Here is a 14,578-nt window from a genome sequence, read left to right as displayed (position 1 = left end):
GTAGGTCCCCTGACCTAGTTCTTCCTCCTATATATACTCTTATACCCCAAAACATCCAGGGGGGCCACAAAACCACTTTTCCACCACCGCAACCTTCTGTACCCGTGAGATCCCATCTTGGGGCTTTTTCTGGCATCCTGCCGGAGGGGGAATCGATCACGGAGGGCTTCTACATCAACACCATTGCCTCTCCGATGAAGCATGAGTAGTTTATTTCAGACCTACGGGTCCATAGCTAGTAGCTAGATGGCTTCTTCTCTCTCTTTGATTCTCAATACAAAGTTCTCCTCGATGTCCTTGGAGATCTATTTGATGTAATATTCTTTTGCGGTGTGTTTGCCGAGATCTGATGAATTGTAGATTTATGATCAGCTTATCTATGAATATTATTTGAATCTCCTCTGAATTCTTATATGCGATTTGATATCTTTTCAAGTCTCTTCGAACTATCGATTTGGTTTGGCCAACAAGATTGGTTTTTCTTGCAATGGGAGAAGTGCTTAGCTTTGGGTTCAATCTTGCAGTGTCCTTTCCCAGTGGCAGTAGGGGTAGCAAGGCACGTATTGTATTGTTGCCATCGAGGATAAAAAGATGGGGTTTTCATCATATTGCTTGAGTTAATTCCTCTACATCATGTCATCTTGCTTAATGTGTTACTCTGTTCTTATGAACTTAATACTCTAGATGCAGACATGAGTCGGTCGATTGTGGAGTAATAGGAGTAGATGCAGAATTGTTTCGGTCTACTTGACACAGACGTGATGCCTATATTCATGATCATTGCCTTAGATATCGTCACAACTTTGCGCATTTCTATCAATTGCTCGGCAGTAATTTGTTCACCCACCATAATAATTTCTATCTTGAGAGAAGCCTCTAGTGAAACCTATGGCCCCAAGTCTATTTTACATCATATTAGTTTCTTGTCAATTTGCCAATTTCTGTCACCGTTTCCTTATTTTGCAATCTTTACTTTCCGTTCCATAAACCAAAAATACCAAAAATATTACTTTACCGTTTATCCATCTCTATCAGATCTCACTTTGATAATAACCATGAAGGGATTGACAACCCCTTTTGTCGCATTGGTTGCAAGTTGCTGTTTGTTTGTGCAGGTATTCGGTGGCTTGTTGCGTAGTCTCCTACTGGATTGATACCTTGGTTCTCAAAACTGAGGGAAATACTTATGCTACTTTGCTGCATCACCCTTTCCTCTTCGAGGGAAAAACCAACGCAAGCTCAAGAGGTAGCAAGAAGGATTTCTGGCGCCGTTGCCGGGGAGATCTACACCAAGCCAAGACATACCAAGTGCCCATCATAAACTCTCATCTCTCGCATTACATTATTCGCCATTCGCCTCTCGTTTTCCTCTCCCCCACTTCTAAAATGATTTTTGAAAAGATTCGCCTTTTCTTTCGCCCTTCTTCCGTTCGATCTTGTGTTACCATGTGCCTTCTTTTTGCTTGCATCTTCGCTTGCTAATCTTTTTAAGAGATCCAATTATGATGAACCAATTGCTAGTGAGTTGAGTGCACTAGATTATTTTTATGAGGTTTTGCTAGAAATCTGTGAATCTAAAAATTGTGATGAAGTGCTTTATAAAGTGATTCACGATAGATCTTTGAATAAAAAGCATGATTGCAATGATGTTATTATAAATTCCATTAATGTCAATTGTGCTAATAATATGCAAAATCCTAAGCTTGGGGATGCTAGTTTTGCAATGTCCACTACTTGTTGCAATGATCATGATTGGGGTGATTCTTCTTATGATCTTGAAAATTTATTTAAGCCCCATCATGAATATGAGATTGATAATAATGTTTGCAATAATATTGAAAGTGGGTTTGGAAGAGTGTCAATTTTAGATCCCACATATTTGTACAATGTTCAATCTTATGAAGTTTTTGATAAAAGTGGGTTCGGAGAGGTCATGACTTTATTTTATGATATTCCCACTATTTTGGAAGAGTGTCAACTTTGCATACATGTGGATCATGTAGAGAAAATTTTATGTGATAGGTATATTGTTGAATTTGAATATGATCCTACATGCAATTATTATGAGAGAGGAAAATATGGTTGTAAAAATTTTCATGTTACTAAATTACCTCTCATCATGTTGAGATTGCTATTGTTTCTTTCTTTTTCCATGCATTTGCTAGTTTTTGCTTGTCTTGATAATTTGTTTGCTTATAAAATGCCTATGCATAGGAAGTATGTTAGACTTAGATGTGTTTGTCATGTGTTTTATGATGCTCTCTTTGTGTTTCAATTGCTATCTTTCATGTGAGCATCATTAAAATTATCGATGCCTAGCTAAAAGGCTTTAAAGAAAAACGCTTGTTGGGAGACAACCCAACATATTTCCTTTATGTTTTGCAATAAATAAATCATATAGCCTCTGGTTAGATGTGGTTTTGTGTTTTAATTAGTGTTTCTGCCAAGTGGGATAACCTACGGTGATAGTTAATTTGATCTTGCTGAAAAATAGAAACTTTTGCGCTCACGAAAAAAATCTTATTTCTAGCTGGAGAGTGCTTTTTTAGTTGATTCTTTTTGCAGAAGATTAATAGACAAATTATCTAGGACTTCCTATTTTCTCAGGAGTTTTGGAGTTTTAGAAGTATTCAAAATACCCAGATTGCTACAGACCGTTCTGTTTTTGACAGATTCTGTTTTTGGCGTGTTGTTTGCTTATTTTGATGCATCTATGGCTAGTATCGGGGGGTATGAACCATGGAAGGTTGGAATATAGTAGATATTACACCGATATAAATAAATAATGAGTTCACAACAGTATCAAAAGTGGTGATTTATTTTCTTATACTAACGGAGCTTACGAGATTTTCTGTTGGAGTTTTGTGTTGTGAAGTTTTCAAGTTTTGGGTAAGGATTTGATGGACTATGGAATAAGGATTGGCAAGAGCCTAAGCTTGGGGATGCCCAAGGCACCCCAAGGTAATATTCAAGGATGTCAAAAATCCTAAGCTTGGGGATGCCCCAGGAAGGCATCCCCTCTTTTGTCTTCGTCTATCCGTAACTTTACTTGAGGCTATATTTTAATTCACCACAGGATATGTGTTTTGCTTGGAGCATCTTGTATGATTTGAGCCTTTGCTTTTTAGTTTGCCACAATCATCCTTGCTGTACACACCTTTTGAGAGACACACATGAATCATGATTTATAAGAATGCTCTATGTGCTTCACTTATATCTTTTGAGCTAGGCAAAATTTGCTGTAGTGCTTCACTTATATCTTTTTAGAGCACGATGGTGGTTTTATTTTATAGAAATTGATGAACTCTCGTACTTCACTTATATTATTTTGAGAGTCTCTAAACAACATGGTAATTTGGTTTGGTTATAAAATTAGTCCTAATATGATTTTTGGGACTAACCTATTAACCTAGAGCCCAGTGCCAGTTTCTGTTTTTTTCTTGTTTTAGAGTTTCGCAGAAAAAGAATACCAAACGGAGTCCAAACGGAATAAAACTTATGCCATGAATTTTCTTGGACCAGAAGACACCCAGGAGACTTGGAGTGCAAGTCAGAGGAGCCTCGAGGCGGCCACAAGGGTGGAGGGCGTGCCCAGGGGGGTGGGGGGCGCCCCCGACCTTGTGGGCCCCTCGTAGGTCACCTGACCTAATTCTTCCTCCTATATATACTCTTATACCCCAAAAACATCCAGGGGATTGATGACCCACAAGTATAGGGGATCTATCGTAGTACTTTCGATAAGTAAGAGTGTCGAACCCAACGAGGAGCAGAAGGAAATGATAAGCGGTTTTCAGCAAGGTATTCTCTGCCAGCACTGAAATTATCGGTAACAGATAGTTTTGTGATAAGGGAATTTGTAACGGGTAGCAAGTAACAAGTGTAAATAAAGTGCAGCAAGATGGCCCAGTCCTTTTTGTAGCAAAGGACAAGCCTGGACAAACTCTTATATAGAGAAAAGCGCTCCCGAGGACACATGGGAATTATCGTCAAGCTAGTTTTCATCACGTTCATATGATTCACGTTCGGTACTTTGATAATTTGATATGTGGGTGGACCGGTGCTTGGATGCTGTCCTTACTTGGACAAGCATCCCACTTATGATTAACTCCTATTGCAAGCATCTGCAACTACAAAAGAAGTATTAAGGTAAACCTAACCATAGCATGAAACATATGGATCCAAATCAGCCCCTTACGAAGCAACGGATAAACTAGGGTTTAAGCTTCTGTCACTCTAGCAACCCATCATCTACTTATTACTTCCCAATGCCTTCCTCTAGGCTCAAATAATGGTGAAGTGTCATGTAGTCGACGTTCACATAACACCACTAGAGGAGAGACAACATACATCTCATCAAAATATCGAACGAATACCAAATTCACATGACTACTAATAGTAAGACTTCTCCCATGTCCTCAGGAACAAATGTAACTACTCACAAATCATATTCATGTTCATAATCAGAGGGGTATTAATATGCATAATGGATCTGAACATATGATCTTCCACCAAATAAACCAACTAGCATCAACTACAAGGAGTAATTAACACTACTAGCAACCCACAGGTACCAAGCTGAGGCTTTGGGACAAAGATTGGATACAAGAGATGAATTAGGGTTTGAGAGGAGATGGTGCTGGTGAAGATGTTGATGGAGATTGACCCCCTCCCGATGAGAGGATCATTGGTGATGATGATGGCGATGATTTCCCCCTCCCGGAGGGAAGTTTCCCCGGCAGAACAGCTCTGCCGGAGCTCTAGATTTGTTTCGCCAAGGTTCCGCCTCGTGGTGGCGGAGTTTCTTCCCGAAAGCTTGCTTGTGATTTTTTCTCGGACGAAAGACTTCATATAGCAGAAGATGGGCACCAGAGGCCTGCCAGGCGGCCCATGAGGCAGGGGGCGCGCCCAGGGGGTAGGGCGCGCCTCCCACCCTCGTGGCGAGGGTGTGGCGCCCCTCTGGTATTTTGTTCGCTTAGTATTTTTTATAATTTCCAAAAATGACTTCCGTGAAGTTTCAGGACTTTTGGAGTTGTGCAGAATAGGTCTCTAATATTTGCTCCTTTTCTAGCCCAGAATTCCAGCTGTCGGCATTCTCCCTCTTTATGTAAACCTTGTAAAATAAGAGAGAATAGGCATAAGTATTGTGAATAATGCGTAATAACAGCCCATAATGCAATAAATATCAATATAAAAGCATGATGCAAAATGGACGTATCAATTCCCCCAAGCTTAGACCTCGCTTGTCCTCAAGCGGAAGCCGATACCGATAAATATGTCCACATGTTTAGAGATAGAGGTGTCGATAAAATAAAATACGGACATGAGGGCATCATGATCATTCTCATAACAGCAACATATATAGATATTGTCATATTATTTCTTATGCTAAAGTAACAATCTATCCACAATGTCAAGTATGAATCAGAAACTTCATTGAGAACCAACAAACTATAATCTCAGTCATTGAAGCAATTGCAATTTATCATAATATCGGAAAGAGTCAATATAAGAGCTTTTCAGCAAGTCCACATACTCAACTATCATTTAGTCTTTCACAATTGTTAACACTCACACAATACTTATGGGTTTGGAGTTTTAATCGGACACAGAGAAAGATAGGGGCTTATAGTTTCGCCTCCCAACCTTTTACCTCAAAGGTAATGTCAACAATAATAGTTCATGCCCACTTACATCGAATTGGATATATATATATATATATATATATATATATATATCAGGATCTTTCCAACACAATGTGCTTGCCAAAGGATAAAATGTAAAAAAGAAAGGTGAGGATCACCTTGACTCTTGCGTAAGGTAAAAGTAAAAGATAGGCCCTTCGCAGAGGGAAGCAGAGGTTGTCATGCGCTTTCATGGTTGGATGCACAAAATCTTAATGCAAAAGAACATCACTTTATATTGCCACTTGTGATATGGACCTTTATTATGCAGTCTGTCGCTTTTATTTCTTCCACATCACAAGATCGCATAAAGCTTATTTTCTCCACACTAATAAATCATACATATTTAGAGAGTAGTTTTTATTGCTTGCACCGATGACAACTTACATGAAGGATCTTACTCAATCCATAGGTAGGTATGGTGGACTCTCATGGCAAAACTGGGTTTAAGGGTATTTGGAAGCACAAGTAGTATCTCTACTTGGTGCAAAGAATTGGCTAGCATGAGGGAGAAAGGCAAGCTCAACATGTTGGATGATCCATGACAATATACTTTATTTTAGATGTAAGAAAACATACCCATTACGTTGTCTTCCTTGTCCAACATCAACTCTTTAGCATGTCATATTTTAATGAGTGCTCACAATCATAAAAGATGTCCAAGATAGTATATTTATATGTGAAACCTCTCTTTCTTTATTACTTCCTATTAATTGCAACGATGACCAAAACTATGTTTGTCAACTCTCAACAACTTTTAATCATCATACTCTTTATATGTGAAGTCATTACTCTCCATAAGATCAACATGATCTCTTTATTTCTTTTTATTCTTTATCTTTTCTTTTATTCCCTAAAGATCATAGCAAGATAATCAAGCCCTTGACTCAACACTAATCTTTATTATATATAGCACACGGACTCGATTACATAAAGGGATCATAAGGCAAAACTCAAAACTAGATCATACCAAAAACCTTATTCTACTAGATCAAGATATTACCAAAAGGATCGAACTAAGAAAAATGGTAAAGATAGAGATGTGATGGTGATACGATACCGGGGCACCTCCCCCAAGCTTGGCAGTTGCCAAGGGGAGTGCCCATACCCATGTGATTATATCTCTTTTGCTGGTGAAGGGGTTGTTGATGATGTAGGCTTGTCGTCCATCTTCCAAGGCATAGGCTCACCATCATAGAAGGATGATCGAGTCTCCAGGATCCTTAAATCTGCAGCCAAACTCATCCTCTTGAATCTATATTCATACTCACAGTTGTGGTTTTGCAGGTCATAGATTTGGGCTTGGAGGTGCTCGATTTTCTCGTGAAGCTTGAAGATGGCCTCCCCAATGTCCTTGGCATCCAGCTTGTGGTTGTTGGTGAACTCCATGATCATTATGTGATTGGAGTCAAGTCCACGCTCCACCATCTCCTGGCACTTGAAAACTTGTTGCTCCATTGCCTCGAGCCTTGTCTCCATGCTTTCGGTCCTCCTTGGTCCCTCAACATCGCGGATGTGCAGCACCCCCTCATGCATCTCAATGGTTTGAGGGTGTTGCAGCACCTCCGCAAGGTAGGGGTTGATGACCTTCTCGAAGAACTTGTCCTTGGGGGCACTTGGAGACGTCATGGTGATCTAGATCTGCCAGAAAAACAGCTCGAAACAAGAACAGAGGATATTTGCGTGGTACGGTGGTTAAAACCTTCGGGAGATTATATAATGAATTTTTACCGACCGAAAGAAGTATTGTGCAAGAAAACGGAGTCCGGAGGGCACCCGGGGTGCCCACGAAGCAGGGGGGCGCGCCTCCCACCCTCGTGGAAGCCTCGTGTCCTTCCCGGACTGCTTCTTATTTTCCTATTTTTCTAAATATTCCAAAACAGAGAAAAATTGCCATTAGAACTGTTTTGGAGTCGGTTTACTTACCGTACCACATACCTATTCCTTTTCGGAGTCTGAAACGTTCTGGAAAGTGTCTCTTATGTACTCCTCCGGGGTTACGGTTTCAATAATATTTGTTTCAACATTTATGGGGTTACCTGAGATATAATGTTTGATTCTTTGACTGTTCAGCACCTTTGGATTTGTGCCTTCGAAGTTGTTGATTTTTATGGCACCGGAATGATAGACCTCCTCGATAACGTAAGGGCCTTCCCATTTAGAGAGAAGTTTTCCTACAAAAAATCTTAAACGAGAGTTGTATAGCAACACATAATCACCTACATTGAACTCACGCTTTTGTATCCTTTTGTCATGCCATCTTTTAACTTTTTGTTTAAACAGCTTGGCATTCTCATAGGCCTGGGTTCTCGATTCATCAAGTGAGCTAATGTCAAATAACCTCTTCTCACAGGCAAGTTTGAAATCGTAATTGAGTTCTTTAATGGCCAAATATGCCTTATGTTCTAGTTCGAGAGGTAAGTGACATGCTTTTCCATAAACCATTTTATACGGAGACATACCCATAGGATTTTTATATGCAGTTCTATAGGCCCATAATGCATCATCAAGTTTCTTGGACCAATTCTTTCTAGATCTATTAACAGTCTTTTGCAAAATTAATTTGAGCTCTCTATTACTCAATTCTACTTGACCACTAGACTGTGGATGATAAGGAGATGCAATTATATGATTAACATCATATTTAGCAAGCATTTTCCGAAAAGCACCATGAATAAAATGTGAACCACCATTAGTCATTAAATATCTAGGGACTCCAAACCTCGAAAAAATAACTTCTTTAAGCATCTAAACAGAGGTGTTATGATCAGCACTACTAGTTGGAATAGCCTCTACCCACTTAGTAACGTAATCAACAGCAACTAAAATATGTGTATATCTATTAGAGCAAGGAAACGGTCCCATATAATCAAAGCCCCAAACATCAAACGGTTCAATAACAAGTGAATAATTCATAGGCATTTCTTGACGTCTACTAATATTACCAATTCTTTGGCATTCAATCACAAGATAAGACAAACTTACGGGCATCCTTGAAGAGAGTAGGCCAATAAAAACCGGATTGCAATACCTTATGTGCAATTCTATCTCCAGCGTGGTGCCCTCCATAAGCCTCGGAGTGACACTTGCGTAGGATCTGTTCATGTTCATGCTCAGGTACACAACGTCTAATAACACCATCTACTCCTTCTTTATAAAGATGTGGGTCATCCCAGAAGTAGTGTCTCAAATCATAGAAAAACATTTTCTTTTGCTGGTATGTGAAACTTGGTGGTATAAATTTAGCAACAATGTAATTAGCATAATCAGCATACCATGGAGCAGTTCGAGAAGCATTTATGACAGCCAATTGTTCATCAGGAAAGCTATCATCAATAGGTAGTGGGTCATCAAGAACATTCTCTAACATAGACAAGTTGTCTGCAACGGGGTTCTCAGCTCCCTTTCTATCAATAATATGTAAATCAAATTCTTGTAGCAAGAGAACCCATCTAATAAGTCTAGGTTTAGCATCTTTCTTTTCCATAAGGTATTGAATAGCAGCATGATCAGTGTGAATAGTTACTTTAGAATCAACAATATAAGGTCTAAACTAACCACAAGCAAATACAACTGCTAAGAATTCTTTTTCAGTAGTAGCATAATTTCTCTGGGCATTGTCTAGAGTTTTACTAGCATATTGAATAACATTTAATTTCTTATCAACTCTTTGCCCTAGGACAGCACCTACAGCATAGTCACTAGCATCACACATAATTTCAAAGGGTAAATTCCAATCAGGTGGCTGAACAATAGGTGCAGAAATCAACGCCTTCTTAAGTATTTCAAATGCTTCTACACAATCATCATCAAAGACAAATGGAATATCTTTTTGTAATAGATTAGTCAGAGGCCGAGAAATTTTTGAGAAGTCCTTAATGAACCTCCTATAAAAACCGGCATGACCAAGGAAACTTCTTATACCTTTGATGTCCTTAGGACACGACATCTTTTCAATAGCATCAACTTTAGCTTTATCAACTCCAATACCTCTTTCAGAAATTTTATGCCCCAAGACAATGCCTTCATTAACCATAAAGTGGCATTTCTCCCAATTCAAGACAAGATTAGTTTCTTCACATCTCTCCAAAACTCGATCAAGGTTGCTCAAGCAATCATCAAAAGAGGATCCATAAACGGAGAAATCATCCATGAAAACCTCACAAATCTTTTCACAAAAGTCAGAGAATATAGTCATCATGCATCTTTGAAAGGTAGGAGGTGCATTACATAAACCAAAAGGCATACGTCTATAAGCAAAAGTACCGAAAGGGCAAGTAAAAGTGGTCTTTTGCTTGATCATCAGCTGACACAGGTATTTGAGAGAAACCAGAATAACCATCTAGAAAGCAAAAATGTGTGTGTTTGGATAATCTTTCTAGCATTTGGTCAATGAATGGCAAGGGGTAATGATCCTTTTTAGTAGCTTTATTTAATTTACGGAAATCAATTACCATCCTATAACCTATAATAATTCTTTGCGGGGTCAACTCATCTTTATCATTAGGAACGACAGTAATACCTCCCTTCTTAGGGACACAATGGACAGGACTTACCCACTGACTATCAGCAACAGGATAAATTATACCTGCCTCAAGGAGCTTTAGTATTTCCTTTCTTACCACTTCTTTCATCTTAGGATTCAGCCGTCGTTGGTGATCAATAACTGGTTTGGCGTCTTTCTCCAAATTTATTTTGTGTTGACATAGAGTGGGACTAATGCCCTTAAGATCATCAAGAGTATATCCAATAGCAGCACGGTGCTTCTTCAGAGTTTTCAATAATTTCTCTTCTTCATGCTCTGAAAGGTTAGCACTAATAATAACAAGATATATCTTCTTTTCATCAAGATAAGCATATTTAAGAGTATCAGGCAATGGTTTAAGCTGAAAAAAGGGATCACCCTTGGGTGGAGGAGGATCCCCTAGGATTTCAACAAGCAGGTTGTGTTTCAGAATAGGTCCCTGTTTAAAGAATACTTCATCTATTTCCCTTCTTTCATTCATAAACATATCAATTTCATGGTATAGCAAATATTGTTCTAAAGGATCATTAGGAGGCACGACAATAGAAGCAAGACCAATAATTTCATCTTTACTAGGAAATTCCTCATTACGGGGTTGTCTACGAAATTTAGAAAAATTAAACTCATGAGACATATCATCCAAACCAATAGTAACAACATCCTATTCGCAGTCTATCCTAGCATTGACAGTATTCAAGAAGGGTCTACCAAATATAATGGGACAAAAGCTATCTTGTGGGGAACCAAGAACAAGAAAATCAGCAGGATATTTAACTTTCCCACACAAGACTTCAACATCTCTAACAATCCCAATTGGTGAAATAGTATCTCTATTGGCAAGCTTAATGGTAACATCGATATCTTCTATCTCAGCAGGTGCAATATCATGCATAATTTCTTCGTATAAAGAATGAGGTGTTGCACTAGCACTAGCACCCATATCACATAATCCATGATAACAATGATCTCCAATTTTAACAGAAATAACAGGCATGCCTACCACAGGTCTATGTTTATCTTTAGCACCAGGCTTAACAATTCTAGCAGTTTCCTCACAGAAATAAATAACATGCCCATCGATATTATCAGCCAAGAGATCTTTAACCATAGCAATATTAGGTTCAACCTTAATTTGCTCAGGAGGTGTATAAGTTCTAGTATTACTCTTACGAACCACAGTTGAAGCTTTAGCATGATCCTTTATTCTAATAGGGAAAGGTGGTTTCTCAACATAAGCAGTAGGAACAATAGGATCATTATAAGTGATAGTCTTTTCTTCAACTTTAATAGGTGCAACTACTTTTACTTCTACGGGAGGGTGATATTTAAACTACTTCTCCTTAGGGAGATCAACATGAGCAGCAAAGGATTCACAGAAAGAAGCTACTATCTCAGAGTCAAGTCCATATTTAGTGCTAAATTTATGGAAAACATTGGTATCCATAAAAGATTTAACACAATCAAACTTAGGTCTTATACCTGACTCCTTACCTTCGTCGAGATCCCAATCTTCAGAGTTGCGTTTAATTCTTTCCAATAAATCCCATTTGAATTCAATAGTCTTCATCATAAAAGAACCAGTACAAGAAGTATCGAGCATGGAGCGATTGTTGTGAGAAAGCTGAGCATAAAAATTTTGAATAATCATTTCTCTTGAGAGCTCATGATTGGGGCATGAATATAACACTGACTTAAGCCTCCCCCAAGCTTGAGCGATGCTTTCTCCTTCGCGAGGCCAAAAATTATACATATAATTACGATCACGATGAACAAGATGCATATGATAAAACTTCTGATGAAATTCCAATTTCAATCGCTTGTAGTCCCATGATCCCATATCATCGCATAGCCTATACCATGTCAATGCATCTCCATTCAAAGATAAAGGGAAGACCTTCTTCTTGATAACATCATCGGGCATACCTGCAAGATTAAATAATCCACAAACTTCATCCACATAGATTAAGTCTTAATCGGGATGCAATGTTCCATCTCCTGCAAAAGGGTTAGCTAGCAGTTTCTCTATCATACCCGAAGGGATTTCAAAGTAAACATTTTCAGTAGGTTCAGTAGGTTGAGGAGCAACTATTTGCTCTACCGGTCGGGGTGAAGATACCCCGAACAAGCCCCTCAAAGGATTACTTTCCATAGTAACAAGTGACAGTAAATTTTAGCACACTATATAAATTTTTACTTACCAAATTCCACCTACCAAAGGCGCTTCACTCCCCGGCAACGGTGCCAGAAAAGAGTCTTGGTGACCCACAAGTATAGTGGATCTATCGTAGTCCTTTCGATAAGTAAGAGTGTCGAACCCAATGAGGAGCAGAAGGAAATGATAAGCGGTTTTCAGCAAGGTATTCTCTGCAAGCACTGAAATTATCGGTAACAAATAGTTTTGTGATAAGGTAATTTGTAACGGGTAGCAAGTAACAAGTATAAATAAAGTCCAGCAAGATGGCCCAATCCTTTTTGTAGCAAAGAACAAGCCTGGACAAACTCTTATATAGAGAAAAGCGCTCCCGAGGACACATGGGAATTATCGTCAAGCTAGTTTTCATCACGTTCATATGATTCACGTTCGGTACTTTGGTAATTTGATATGTGGGTGGACTGGTGCTTGGGTGCTGTCCTTACTTGGACAAGCATAACACTTATGATTAACTCCTATTGCAAGCATCCGCAACTACAAAAGAAGTATTAAGGTAAACCTAACCATAGCATGAAACATATGGATCCAAATTAGCCCCTTACGAAGCAACGCATAAACTAGGGTTTTAGCTTCTGTCACTCTAGCAACCCATCATCTACTTATTACTTCCCAATGCCTTCCTCTAGGCCCAAATAATGGTGAAGTGTCATGTAGTCGACGTTCACATAGCTCCACTAGAGGAGAGACAACATACATCTCATCAAAATATCGAACGAATACCAAATTCACATGACTACTAATAGCAAGACTTCTCCCATGTCCTCAGGAACAAACGTAACTACTCACAAATCATATTCATGTTCATAATCAGAGGGGTATTAATATGCATAATGGATCTGAACATATGATCTTACACCAAATAAACCAACTAGCATCAACTACAAGGGGTAATCAACACTACTAGCAACCCACAGGTACCAATCTGAGGCTTTGGGACAAAGATTGGATACAAGAGATGAACTAGGGTTTGAGAGGAGATGGTGCTGGTGAAGATGTTGATGGATATTGACCCCCTCCCCATGAGAGGATCGTTGGTGATGACGATGGCGATGATTTCCCCCTCCCGGAGGGAAGTTTCCCCGGCAGAACAGCTCTGCCGGAGCTCTAGATTGGTTCCACCCGCCTCGTGGCGGCGGAGTTTCTTCCCGAAAGCTTGCTTGTGATTTTTTCTCGGACGAAAGACTTCATATAGCAGAAGATGGGCACCGGAGGCCTGCCAGGGGGCCCACTAGCCAGGGGGCGCACCCAGGGGGGTAGGGTGCGCCTCCCACCCTCGTGGCCAGGGGGTGGCCCCCCTCTGGTATTTTCTTCGCTTAGTATTTTTTATAATTTCCAAAAATGACTTCCGTGAAGTTTCAAGACTTTTGGAGTTGTGCATAATAGGTCTCTAATATTTGCTCCTTTTATAGCCCAGAATTCCAGCTGTCGGCATTCTCCCTCTTTATGTAAACCTTGTAAATTAAGAGAGAATAGGCATAAGTATTGTGACATAATGCGTAATAACAACCCATAATGTAATAAATATTGATTTAAAAGCATGATGCAAAATGGACGTATCAGGGATCCACGAAACCACTTTTCCACCGCCGCAACCTTCTATACCCGTGAGATCCCATCTTGTGGCCTTTTCCGTCATCCTGCCGAAGGGGGAATCGATCACGGGGGCTTCTACATCAACACCATTGCCTCTCTGATGAAGCATGAGTAGCTTACTTCAGACCTACAGGTCCATAGCTAGCAGCTACATGGCTTCTTCTCTCTCTTTGATTCTCAATACAAAGTTCTCCTCGATGTTCTTGGAGATCTATTCGATGTAATACTCTTTTGCGGTGTGTTTGTCGAGATCCGATGAATTGTGGATTTATGATCAGCTTATCTATGAATATTATTTGAATCTCCTCTGAATTCTTATATGCATAATTTGATATCTTTGCAAGTCTCTTCGAACTATCGATTTGGTTTGGCCAACTAGATCGGTTTTTCTTACAATGGGAGAAGTGCTTAGCTTTGGGTTCAATCTTGCGGTGTACTTTCCTAGTGACAGCAGGGGTAGCAAGGCACGTACTGTATTTTTTCCATTGAGGATAAAAAGATGGAGTTTTCATAATATTGCTTGAGTTAATCCCGCTACATCATGTCATCTTGCTTAATGCGTTACTC

Source organism: Aegilops tauschii, chromosome 7 (assembly GCF_002575655.3).
Source record: "Aegilops tauschii subsp. strangulata cultivar AL8/78 chromosome 7, Aet v6.0, whole genome shotgun sequence".
Lineage (NCBI taxonomy): Eukaryota > Viridiplantae > Streptophyta > Magnoliopsida > Poales > Poaceae > Aegilops > Aegilops tauschii.
This window is presented reverse-complemented; position numbering follows the sequence as displayed.